The sequence below is a fragment of the Pan troglodytes genome, chromosome 14 (assembly GCF_028858775.2).
Source record: "Pan troglodytes isolate AG18354 chromosome 14, NHGRI_mPanTro3-v2.0_pri, whole genome shotgun sequence".
In the NCBI taxonomy this organism is placed as follows: domain Eukaryota; kingdom Metazoa; phylum Chordata; class Mammalia; order Primates; family Hominidae; genus Pan; species Pan troglodytes.
The window spans coordinates 103754192-103767728 of NC_072412.2; the positions used below are offsets into that span (position 1 = coordinate 103754192).

Consider the following 13537-nt stretch of genomic DNA (forward strand, 5'->3'; position numbering starts at 1 on the left):
ATTGGGAGATTTTATCTTTCATCTGCTATTTAATATTATCTATGAGAAAACTGATTTCTACCTGTTAATTATGTGGAAAGTGACTTAAAGTCATATCAAATCACTGTTAGAGATGATCTCTTTATAAGGACTTTAGATGTTTGATAATGTGTGCAAGTTGTGCAACTGAGTCTACATGAATTTCACCTCCTTTTAAGCTGGCCTTGCAGGGCATCTGCTTGGAATCTACCATCTGGCAGTTTGGGTTACAGAACATACCTGAGAGTATTGCTTCATTTCTTCAAGAAAAAAATGATGGAAACGCCAGCCATTTCTGTCAATCTAGAATATCATCTATCTGCACATTTAATATTGTTAGGAACTTTGTGAGGAACTTATTAATCAGGGGTTTGTGATCTTCCTTTGTAATCTTAACTGGAGTTTTTGGTTCTCTAACATCAGGTGCTAGCAGGGGCCAAGATGGATCCAAGTGGAGTGAGCTGTTTGGAAATATCAGGATATGGGGAAACCAGCGATTTTCTAAATGAGACAAACATGTTAGTGAATCTGTGAAGAAAAGTTAAGTGATATAATAATAACCTTTATATATATAAAATGTATATAAATAATATATATATTTATATAAAATTATTTATATAATATATAAAAATATATATAAATATATAATAAATAATACATTATATATAAATATATAATAAATAATACATTATATATAAATATGTATAATATATAATACATTATATATAAATATGTATAATATATATTTATATATTATATATAATACATAATATATATATAATATATATATTTATATATATTATATATATAATACATTATATATAATATATATATTATATATATATTTTGAGATAGACTCTCGCTTTGTTGCTCAGGCTGGAGTGCAGTGGTGCAATCTTGGCTTGCTGCAACCTCCGACTCCCGGGTTCAAGTGATTCTCCTGCCTCAGCCTCTCGAGTAGCTGGGATTACAGGTGCCTGTCACCACGCCTGGTGAATTTTTCTATTTTTAGTAGAGACGGGCTTTCATCATGTTGGCCAGGCTGGTTTCAACTCCTGACCTTAGGTGATCCGCCTGCCTCAGCCTCCCAAAGTGCTGGGATTACAGATGCAAGCCACCATGCCTGTCCTTTTTTGAGTTTTAATGCATAGATTTGTGTAACCAACTCCACAGTCAGGATATGGGACATTTCTGTCAATTTAGAACATTCCCTTGTGCTGCACCCCCAGTCCCTGTTAACCACCTGTCTTTTCTCTGTCACTAACTATAGTCTGGTCTTTTCCAGTATGTCATATAAATGGAATCTTAGCATTTGTAACCTTTTGAGACTGGCCTCTTTCATTCAGCCTAATGTCTTTGTGATTCCAACAGCTCACTCACTTTTGCTATCTAGTTAGTATTCCATCATATGGATGTACCACAGTGTGTTTATCCATTTACTTATTGAAGAACAGTTGACTTGTGTCCAGTTTGGAGCAATTATGAATAGAGCTGCTATAAACTCTCACATACAGATTTTGATATGGATGAAGTTTGATTTCTCATGGACAAATAGCTAGAAGTGAAATCCTTGTCAGCACTTGGTATCGTATTTTTTATTTTAGCCATTTTAACAGGTGTGTAGTGGTATCTCATCATGGTTATATATTTTTTTAACCAAAAAAATATAGAGAAAAACATCTTTAAGAAGGGCTTACCTGAAGATGTGACTAAATAATTTCCTGGACTCTCTGGCAGAGAAAGACTGGAGGAGCTTTGTTGGCTGCCTGCGTTTTGAAGGAGTGGATTGGAAAGAGCAATTTGTGTCTAAAATCTCGAGGCCCAGAATGGAACAGTGCCAGCAGGAATAAATAAGATGTCAGTCCTGTAGGTGGTTATCTCAAAGACCTGATGGGGCATGTAGGTTTAATTCCAGTAACTATTTTGTTAATTCTCTATGTGAATATACAGGGATAGTCATTCAAAAATAAAATTACCGAAGCAACTGCAAGGCCCTGTGGAGGTGGAGAAAAGAATGCAGGCATTAGGGCATGCCTTCATTATCTATGGTTGCATGACACATTACCCCCAAAGCTGAGTGGCTTGAAACAACGGTAAACATTGATTATCTTTTGCAGTTTCTGTGGGTTAAGACTTTGGAAATGGCTTCAATGAACAATTCTGGCATGGAGGTTCGCGATGAAGATGTCAGCTAGGAGCTGGGCATGGTGGCACATACCTGTAGTCTCAGCTACTTAGGAGGCTGAGGGTAGAGGATCGCTTGAGCCCAGGAGTTCCCAGCCTCAGCAGCATAGCAAGACCCCATCTCTATTTTTTGAAAAAGTCAACTGGGGCCGGGCATGGTGGCTCACGCCTGTAATCCCAGCACTTTGGGAGGCCAAGGTGGGCAGATCACCTGAGGTTGGGAGTTCGAGACCAGCCTGACCAACATGGAGAAACACCGTCTCTACTAAAAATACAAAATTATCTGGGAGTGCTGGCACATGCCTGTAATCCCAGCTACTTGGGAGGCTGATGCAGGAGAATGGCTTGAACCGGGAGGCAGAGGTTGTGGTGAGCTGAGATCGCACCATCATACTCCAGCCTGGGTAACGAGCAAAACTCTGTCTCAAAAAAAAAAACAAAAAAAAGTCAACTGGGACTGTGGGGTCTGCTACCAAGGAGCCCGATAAGCTCCTTAGGCGGGGTGCTTGAGTACCTTACAACATGGTGGCTAGCTTCTCCCAGAGTGAGTGAACCATGAGGAAACCAAGGCAAAACTGCTGTGGTTTTTTTAAATTTTAATTTTACTTATTTATTTTTGAGACAGGGTCTCACTCTGTCACCCAGGCTTGAGTACAGTGGTGTGATCTCAGCTCATTGCAATCTCTGCCTCCCAGGCTCAAGTAAGCCTCCCACTTCAGCCTCCCAAGTAGCTGAGACTACAGGTGTGCACCACCACACCTCGCTAATTTTTGTATTTTTTGTAGAGACGGGAGTCTCACAGTGTTGCCCAGGCTGGTCTTGAACTCCTGAGCTCAAGTGGTCATCTGCTTCGGCCTCCCAAAGTGCTGGGATTATGGGGGTGAGCCACTGCGCCTGCCCCTGCTGTGGCTGCTTGCCAGCCATGGAAGTTATACACTGTCACTTCCACAGTACTCTTGGGCCTACTGCCAGCTATGACTTAAGGGGAGGCAGTTACACAAAAGTGTGGCTGCCAGGAGGCAAGAATCATTGAGTGCTATCTTGGAAGCTGGCTGCCACAGGACCCTGAGGTAGCTGTGTTGAGATCCCTGCTCTACTACTCAAAAGTTAGGTCGTCTGGAGCAAGTCATTTCATTTCAATCCCCGTTTCCTCCCATATTTTAAAAATAAAAATAATACCTTTTGAATAATGCCCATTATGATACAAATCATGGATTCTAAATAACTAATTATAAAAGTCCTTGTGATCAGTGTTTTTTAAGATTTGGAATTTTGGCCATTTGGAATTTGTTTTGAGAATGACAGATAACGTATAAAAACATACTCTCTGGCAATTTATAAAAGACTTTAGACATGGTAGCTGTTATTTGTTATTATTCAACCATGAAGCTTTGAATCTGAACTGTGTGTAAGCATAAAAACAAAGATAAACATATTAAGTTATAATAACGTTCTTTTTAGCAAAAGTCTTAGTCACACAGCTTCTTTCACTTTATTTATTGATTTTTATAGATAAGATCTTGTACTGTCACCCAGGCTGGAGTGCAGTGGCACAATCATAGCTCATTGCAGCCTTGAACTCCTGGCTCAAATGATCCTCCCACTCCAGCTTTCCAAAGTGGTGGGATTACAGGCATGAGCCAGTGTGCTTGGCTAATTTTTAAATTTTGTGTAGAAATGGGACTTTGCCACGTTGCCCAGGCTGGTCTTGAACTCCTGGCATCAAGCGATCCTCCTGCCTCAGCCTCCCAAAGTTCTAGGATGAGCCACTGTACCTGGCCCCCAGTATAATCTGGGTTTTTTAAATTTAAATTTTTATTTTTTTAAAGAGACAGTGTTTTCCTGTGTTGCCCAGGCTGGTCTCGAACTGGGCTCAAGCAATCCTCCTGCCTTGGCATCCCAAAGTGCTGGGATTACAGGCATGAGCCACTGCACCTGGCCTAGAATCTATACATGTTTTTATTTATGTTTTCCTTTCCTGAAAGGGGTAAGCCAGTCACTGAAATAGCAAAAGCCAAATTCCTCATCTAGTCTTCAGTAATACCCCCAAATAAGAAATACCTAATCTGAGGTCTGCTGGGTCATGCAGGAAGGACGCTGAGAGACATTATTGATGAGTTTAGCATGTCTGCAGAGTGGACGTGAAGGATCACCTCACTGCATCACCACCTCTTTATAGAGATTTTAGAAAATGCTCACTTGTAAAAGTAGTTTTAGAAAGCATGAATCAGCGCCCTTTGAGTTGACTGGAGTAGTCAAGAAAAGTTTTGGTTTTAAAGTGATCATTGTGTGAGATCATGTTACTGTTTTGCTGGAATTGATAACGAGCCTGGCTGGAAGAAACCTGGTGTTTTTGCCCCATTTTATTTCCCAGCCTCCTGTACTTCCCTCTTCCCCCTGATCAGTCCCCCTCCCCCATGCTAGTCTAGGTGAACTTCCTACAAGCCACAGAGCCTTCCTCTGTCACATCTTCCCATCTGCCACTGCCCCGGCCTTCCACCAAGTCCTTCTCTGCTCTGACATTCATCCAGTCCCTGCCTACCTCCTTCCAGAAGCCTTCCCTAAGGCTAACGTCTCCTCCCGGGTGCCAGCGTGGACCCTCCGTGCTTGTACTGGCGTGTTTACTCTCCTCTCCACTCATTTTGGTTATTTGAGCACTAACATTTACTGAACATTTGAAGTCCTAGGCTGAGTTCTAACAGCCCAACCACCCTGATTTTTATCCTCATTTTACTTAAGAGGGAAATGGAGGCTCAGAGAGGTTAAGTGTGCCTAAGGTCACACAGCTTATAATTGGCAGAGCAGAGATAGAAGCTCAGGAAGTTTTTCCTCACTTAGAGCAACTTCTACTTAAGTATTTTACACATCTGCATTCCTAATGCCTGGCAGAGTGCCAGGAACATAGTATAGTAGGTGCTCAATAAATATTTAAGATGAACTCTCTTAAGTGGTAAACATTGTCACAAATTATTTCTGTACATTTCTTTGTAAAATGTAGCCTCCCTTGGCCTTCTGCAGGATGAGGTTCTGAGTTACTGCTCTTCCTTGATCCTCCTTTGGCTGGGAGGTCACTTACCACTTCTTTTGTGATTATATTGTTAGTTTGCTGCTTAAAAGATGAGCATGTTTGCTTAAAATTCTATGCATGACATATATGCATTGAGAAAAGGATGTTACGGTTTTCTTTGCATGAGATTAATCCAAGTGGTTTTTATTTTCTGCTTTGAACTTCTCTGTATTTTCTAAAGTTCCCATGAATTTTTATTGCTTTTGTAATTACCAAACCATGTTATTTACAATGAGAAGAGAAAACTATTTTTTTCAGAGTGCATGAAAAGGAAAACCTTAATTTTTTTTTCCCCTGTGGATTAAGCTAAGCCTGCTATACATATAAAAAGTCACGTAAGACATACTTTGGCTACAGAACATGCATTGCAAATCTGTCCCTACTCTACTATTGAAACCACCTACTCAAAGGTCATTTTCTTATTCCAGTGTCAAAGGCACATAACAAAGTAAGGGAGGTGCACATGATACTTGAGTGAGACATGGTCTTCTTGGGGAGATGGTTATTCCAAGGAGTTTATTTGTAGTTCAGAAGTTTAGGGTTGTCAGATCGAGGTTGTCCAGGTCAGTGGGATGCTTTGGTTTTGGAGGTAGAGTAGCATAAGCATGAACTCAGGCTCCAGGTACCATTTGAGAATAGTAACTCCAAAGTCACATAAATAAACCCCAAAGTGTGAGTTTGAGGTCAGGCTCAGAGCCTTTGGCAGGGGACCAGGGACAGGGAACAGCTGCTTTTCTCAGGATTATAGGCAATTTAGCCAGGACTGTAGAGGCTAAGAGACTGTCTGGTGGTTTAAAAAATGGCATGCTTCACTGTTAGGAAAGAAAATTCTGAGAAAGGCAGAGATGGTTGTGTCTTCCGTCTGCGTCATGCTGTTTGTGGCCGCACCTGCCCGTTCACCTGGAGGAGCTAGACAGGGATGGCTCCTCCATTCCTTGGAGAGCTAGGAAAGCCAGCTCCATTCCTTGCTTTCCCAGGCATAATTTTGGGCCAGGAAGGTTCATCAGTCCTAAAGATTGAGCAGAAAAATAAGAAAAGTCTATCTTCAAGGTAGAGAAATCCCGGTGATCTGCCAAAACCCATTTCCTGAAAATTGCTTGAGTCTAGTGTGTGAACAAGCATGGCAAAGTGCATGTAGGAGACGCCTTCTGGCCCATCCTTGGAATCGTGCTCCTTGATGGGGTGCTATTCCCACGGCCAGTTTTGTGCTAGTATCATGCTAGGCACTGTGCTCAGCATGTTGCATAGATTTTTACTTGACCATTCAATGAGGAAGGTATTCGTTTGACAGGAAGCTGAGGCTTAGACTATACGGTATTATGCCCAGTGTCACACAGCTAATAAGCGAAGTCAGGGGTCTTCTTGTAGTACAGGTGTCCCTGAGTGTGCCAGATGAGGGTGAGAGGAGATGTATCTTGCAAGATCAGGGTCAGACCCAATCTTTATTGAAAATTTTATTGCTTTGTTCATTGTGGATTTTTTTTAATTGTGATTTTTTTTTTTTTTTTTGAGATGGAGTCTTGCTCTTGTTGCCCAGGCTGGAGTGCAAAGGCGTGATCTCAGCTCACCGCAACCTCCACCTCCCAGGTTCAAGCGATTCTCCTGTCTCGACTTCCCAGGTAGCTGGGATTACAGGCATGTGCCACCATGCCTGGCTAATTTTGTATTTTTAGTAGAGATGGGGTTTCTCTATGTTGGTCAGGCTGGTCTCGAACTCCCAACCTTAGGTGATCCCCCCCACCTCGGCCTCCCAAAGTGCTGGGATTACAGTTGTAAGCCTCTGCGCCCAGCCTACTTGTGATTTTAAAAAATATTCATTACACATGACTATCTTAATTATGGAGTATTTGGCATTCCCTTAAATTCTGCACCCAAGGTGAGTGCCTCACTGGCCTCACCCTAGTGCCAAGTAATGAGCAGTTGTGAAGTTGGAGGATGAAAATCTGGTCAATCACCAGACGATTTCATCATCATTTTCGGCACTGTAGTACAATTTTGTTTTCCTTCAAGGCATTTTTGGAGGTCAGTCACAGTCTTAAAGATGTACTTTAGCTTCACCTTTGAAGATACTGACCTATCTGATACACAGTTGTTGGTACCAGAGGTTGCTTGCAGCATTTCACCTTTTAGAAACCAAAGCCCAGGTCCAGTGAAAGCCTGTGAGAGTCACTGTGGCCAGGAAACCATGTCTTTGGAGCTTGGTGATGGAGGTGAGGGAAGAAGAAGTTCAATCTTTAAATTGAAGTCACATCATAAAGGAACTGAGAAATGAAGCCTCCTTTGAGTGGATATGCCAGCACTCTGGCAGGTGTGTGCTGTAGGCGTGATGGTGGGGCCTGGGCTGCCTGGTACTGGGTAGTGGCTATCCCCTCTTTCCTTGCATTGCTACTGGATGACTTGGGTAGACCAGCCATCCTACACAGATCGTAAGGATAGCCTAATGTATTTCACATGAGAATGGGCTGTGTTTCACTGAGGCTTTAAAAAAAATTTAAAAATAGCCTCGTTTCTTTAAAAGCTTTTTTTCTCGTTTCTTTTTGTTAATTGCAAAAATAAGGTCATTGTAGAAACATGGAAAGTGAAGAAAAGTAGGCAGAATACATACACACAGACACCTGTTGTTAACGACTACCACTCCAGCACACACAGATTGCTTTTGTCATATTTGCCTTATTTAAAAAAATTTTTTAAATTTAAATATTTTTTTTGAGACTGAGTCTTGCTCTGTTGCCTAGGCTAGAGTGCAGTGGTGCCGTCTCGGCTCACTGCAACCTCCACTTCCCAGTTCAAGTGATTCTCCTGCCTCAGCCTCCTGAGTAGCTGGGATTATAGGCTCACACTACCATGCCTGGCTAATTTTTTTTGTTTTTGTTTTTTGTATTTTTAGCAGAGATAGGGTTTTGCCATGTTGGCCAGGCTGGTCTCGAACTCCTGACCTCAGGTGATCCACCCGCTTAACCTCCCAAAGTGCTGGGAGTACAGGAGTGAGCCACCGCGCCTGGCTTATATTTGCCTTATTTTGTTTTCTTGATGGACTTTATTATTCATAGCAGTTTTAGGTTCTCAGCAAAATGGAACAGCAGTTAGAATTCCTCTATGCCCTCCTGCTGAACCTTCCCTACCATCAACATCCCACAGTTTCCTTTTTACATTTTTAAGAATGCTCTATTTTTTTTCAAATTGATAATATATTATACATATGTTTTGTGAATTTCTTTCCCCTCCATTATCTTGCTTCAGTAATTTTTTTTTTTTTTTTTGAGATGGAGCTTTGCTCTTGTTGCCCAAGCCAGAGTGCAATGGCGTGATCTCAGCTCACTGCAACCTCCATCTCCTGGGTTCAAGCGATTCTCCTGCCTCAGCCTCCCGAGTAGCTGGGATTACAGGCGCGCGCCACCATGCCCGGCTAATTTTTTGTATTTTTAGTAGAGACGGGGTTTCACCATGTTAGCAAGGCTGGTCTCGATCTCCTGACCTCAAAAGATCCGCCCACCTCGGCCTTCCAAAGTGCTGGGATTACAGGCATGAGCCACCATGCTCGGCAGCTTCAGTAGTCTTTAAGTCAACATGATTGAGGTCAAAGGTCTCTTGAGGTCATTTCCCGTTGACCTTTCTCTGAGGAATGTGGCTGAGTTCACATGATGGGAAGGGGGTTCCCAGATGTCTTTCAAGCCCTTGACTATATTGTGTGGTGATTTCCCAGAATGTGTATAGAAGGCTTTGGGGACTATGAAGTCCCTACCTTCTTGTCTCTCTTTTTCTTTCTTTCTTTCCTTCCCTCCCTCCCTCCATCGTTCCTTCCTTCTTTCTTTCTCCCTTTCTTTCGAGGCAGGGTCTCATTCTGTCACCAAGACTGGAGTGCAGTGGTGTGATCATAGCTCACTGCAGCTTCAACCTCCTAGGCCCAAGTGATCCACCCACCTCAGCCTCTTAAGTAGCTGGGACTACAGATGTAGTCTGCCACTTCTGGCTAATTTTTGGAATTTTTTTGTAGAGACAGAAGTCTTGCTATCTTCCCCGGGCTGGTCTCAGAATGACCTCAAGCAGTCCTCTCCTCTTAGCCTCCCAAAGTGCTGGGATTACAGGCCAGCCACTGTGCCTGGCTCTTCCTGTCTCTTTCTTTTATCATTTGACTTTTTTCTCACTGGCACTTGGAGGAGGGGGTTTGGGATTCACTTTCTATTAAAAGTGTTCTTCATGGGTTAGAAAATAGAACTGTAGCGGGAATGTTTCCAGAAAAGTCTTAAGTGTCAGGGGAGACACCTAAAGTGAGATGAATCAGTTAATACCCATGTGTGCCATGCCTGCGTACAAGTGTGGAGTTTCTAAGTGGCATAGGACAGATTTCTAAGGTGGTGGGTAGGCAAGAACTGACAAGGTTTGCCTTCTCATCGATGTGCAGAAGAGAATCTTTTCCTTGTGTACCAATAATTCTGGCTTATTTTGTTTGCGTTTGTGCCGCTATTCCTAGCTCGGGGCATGGCCTGTAGTAGGTGCTCATTAAATCTTTGTTGAAGAAACCCCTCTTGGGGTTTCTGGATAAACTTACCTTGAACCTCTCAAACCTGGGCTGACCTCACCAGCAGTTTGGCCCCCATGATCTGTAAAAGCCTTGAACTTATAGTCACAAATGGGTGGCAAATATACATTTATTTATGATCTTAGTCTTCAGACACTATTTATCTACTTTACCCTTTATCTACCTTTGACTTCTAGATTGTTTCTCTCTCACGTCCAGGCCTGTTAGTCTCTGGTAAAGTTAGAGATGCTCTAACAATGTTCTAGGAGTGGCTGAGGCGCCTTGCAAGTCAGGAGCTACAAGATCTTAAAAACAAATACCCATTTAGGTTGCTGGCGAGGTTGCAGAGAAAAAGGAATGCCTATGCACTGTTGGTGAGAGTGTAAATTAGTTCAACCGTTGTGGAAAGCAGTGTGGCGATTTCTCAGAGAGCAAAAAACAGAACTACTATTCAACTGAGCAATCTCATTACTGGATATATACCCCCCAAAATATAAGTCATTCTACCATAAGGACAGAGGCACGTGAATGTTCACTGCAGCACCATTCACAATAGCAAACACATGGAAGCAACCTAAATTCCCATCAATGACAGATTGAATAAATAAAATGTGGTACATATATACCACGGAATACTATGCCACCATAAAAAAGAACAAAATCATCTTTGCAGGAACATAGATGGAACTGGAAGCCATTGTCCTTAGCAAACTAACGCAGGAACAGAAAAGCAAATACCGCATGTTGTCACTTATAAGTGGGCGCTAAATGAAGAGAACTCGTGGACACACAGAGGGGAACAACAGACACTGGGGCCTACTTGGAGAAGGGTGGCAGGAGGGAGAGGAGCAGGAAAAGTAACTATTGGGTACTAGGCTTAGTACCTGGATGACAGAATAGTCTGTTAAACCCCTGTGACATGAGTTTACCTATATAACAAACCTGCACATGTACCCTGAACCTAAAATAAAAGTTAAAAATTAAAAACAAAAAATTACCCCTCCCCTTCAAATCCCAAATAGCCATTTAGGAAAATCAAATCAAATACTTATTTGTTTGTGTTTTTTTTGAGATGGGATCTCACTCTGTCACCCAGGCTGGAGTGCAGTGGCGTGATCTAGACTCACTGCAACCTCTGCCTCCCAGGTTCCAGCAATCAAAAATACTTACTTGGTAGTATGGTATCATCCAGTAGAGGCTTATAAATTAAGCTTAGCATGGCCTTTTCTTTTTTTTTTTTGAGACGGAGTTTCGCTCTTGTCGCCCAGGCTGGAGTGCAGTGGCGCGATCTCAGCTCACTGCAACCTCTGCCTCCTAGATTCAAGTGATTCTCCTGCCTCAGCCTCCCCAGTAGCTGGGATTACAGGCACCCGCCACCACGCCCAGCTAATTTTTGTATTTTTAGTAGAGACGAGGTTTCACCATGTTGGCCAGGCTGGTCTTGAACTCCTGACCTCAGGTTATCCGCCCGCCTCAGCCTCCCAAAGTGCTGGGATTACAGGCATGAGCCACCGCACCCGGCCAGCATGACCTTTTCTAAACACTTCAAGATTATCCTTCTTTAGCTTAATTCTAATTGCTGGATTGCTTGACTGTACCTCCATGAATAATCCTGTTGGCACTAAGTCCTATGAATGCCTTACTTTTAATGAAGAGTTTACCTAATAGCATGTAAGATTGTGCAGGAAACGAAGGACAGAAAGGCCCAGGAAATTGGCATATGGATAGTTTGCCTCCATTTATTAATTTGCGGGCCACCTTGGTCCGTTTTGGGGGCGTGGCGTTTGTTTTCACCATATGGCGGGTGACGGAACATCTGGACTGTTTACCTGACAGCCACAGGGCAGCATTTCAGGAACTCTTGAGAATGTGGGAAAGGACATTTTAGTTCTAGTCTGAAACTAGGACATTTTAGTTCTAGTTTGAAAGAGTCAGAGAGTCTGGGTTGCTCTTGGTAGGTTTATGCTCAAAAGCCTTTTAATTCTTTCTAATTGAATCCCTTGGCTTAAGATTCTTTTGATTTGTATTTGATTAAACAACAAAGCAACACATCTGTGGCCTTCATTTGTATGCATCTTTACCTACTGCTGTGAACCCAATGAGAGGTGTCTTTCAGAGAACTTAGATTTTTGTTTAATACAAAACAAGCTGATATTCTTAATTGTTTTAGGAATTACATAGCATTCTTCATTGTTGTTCTGGCTTCCTCCTCCACCATCTAATGTGTAAATACGTGTGAAAGGGGAAGATCTCCAAAACAGAGCCATGGTCTGGCAGGTTGAGAGGTTTGTCAGTTAGAATTGTCCCAAGTGGGTCGGCCGCAGTGGCTCACACCTATAAACCCAGCACTTTGGGAGGCCGAGGCGGGTGGATCACTTGAGATCAGGAGTTCGAGACCAGCCTGGCCAACACGGTGAAATCCCATCTCTACTAAAAATACAAAAATTAGCTGAGCGTGTTGGTGTGTGACTGTAATCCCAGCCCTTTGGGAAGCCGAGGTGGGTGGATCACTTGAGGTCGGGAGTTCAAGACCAGCCTGGGCAGCATGGCAAAACCCTGTCTTTACTAAAAATACAAAAATTAGCTGAGTGTGGTGGTACACACCTGTAATCCCAGCTACTCTGGAGGCTGAGGCAAGAGAATCACTTGAACCTGGGAGGTGGAGGTTGCAGTGAGCCGAGATTGAGCCATTGCACTCCAGCCTGGGTGACAGAGCCAGACTCTGCCTCAAAAAAAAAAAAAAAAAAAAAAAAAAAATTGTCCAAAGTGAATGATATGATGATTGCTTCGTTGGTCTCATTCTTCTTTATCCTTTAAGTAATTTAAAATCATACTGTAACTTGGCATGTTATGCTGATATTAAAAGAAATGAAACAGTTTTTGAGGAGAAATGTCAGTGTTTTGAGGCAGATTGTAACTATTGAAGATATTGTGAGTGCTCTTCTGTGCCCAAAGGTGGACATGCGTTGATTTTTAAACCCCACCAATTCAGAGTTCAGGACAGTTTGACCCTTTGTCAGTCTGAAGTTTGTTTTAACAGAAGGCCGTGGGAAAAAGTTTGTTACACAAATAATGAAAATTTACAGGGGAAAGTTTACTCTATTTAAAAAAGACTTTTCCCAACACTTCAGCATCATTAGTAATTTTTTCCCATTAAAACAAACCTGGTAAGACCTTAATATGATAATCTCTCATCATTAAAAAAAAAAAAACCCTTCCAGAAGGGGTTTTTTTTTTTTTTTTTTTTTTTTTTTTTTGTCTCACTCTGTCATGCAGGCTGGAGTACAGTGGTGCGATCTCGGGTCACTGAAACCTCTGCTTCCCAGGTTCAAGCAATTCTACTGCTTCAGCCTCCAGAGTAGCTGAGATTACAGGTGCACACCACCACGCCTGGCTAATTTTTTTGTATTTTTAGTAGAGGTGGGGTTTTGCCATGTTGGCCAGGCTCGTCTCGACCTCCTGATCTCAGGTGATCCGCCTGCCTTGGTCTCCCAAAGTGCTGGGATTACAGGTGTGAGCCACTGCGCCCAGCCCAGAAGTCTTTCATGCATGGACATTTAGCATGAATAGTAGCATACCCTAAATATGGTGTTGTGCTTGTTCCCTTCAGTTTAATACACTCCGAAGATGGTTTCATATTAGTACATACAGATTGGCCTCATTCTTTTTATCGGCATATAAACAGAGGGGTACCGTTAAATAATCTGTAAAATTTTCCCTGTCAATAGACATCTAGGTTGTTCTGAATA

At 42.4% G+C, this 13537-nt stretch overlaps 1 protein-coding gene across 6 annotated transcripts in view; it reads left to right on the top strand.

Moving 5' to 3' along the window:
• FARP1 (FERM, ARH/RhoGEF and pleckstrin domain protein 1) overlaps positions 1–13537 on the top strand; it is a 311995-nt gene that overhangs the window by 10552 nt on the left and 287906 nt on the right. Inside the window, exon 1 of one of the 6 annotated variants that reach the window (XM_063792623.1) lies at positions 6782–6888. The exons of the other annotated variants lie outside the window; for them this stretch is intronic. The gene's annotated coding sequence lies outside the window, so the exon portion shown is untranslated. Of the gene's footprint in view, positions 1–6781; positions 6889–13537 lie in introns of those variants that run through there. 6 annotated transcript variants of the gene reach the window in all.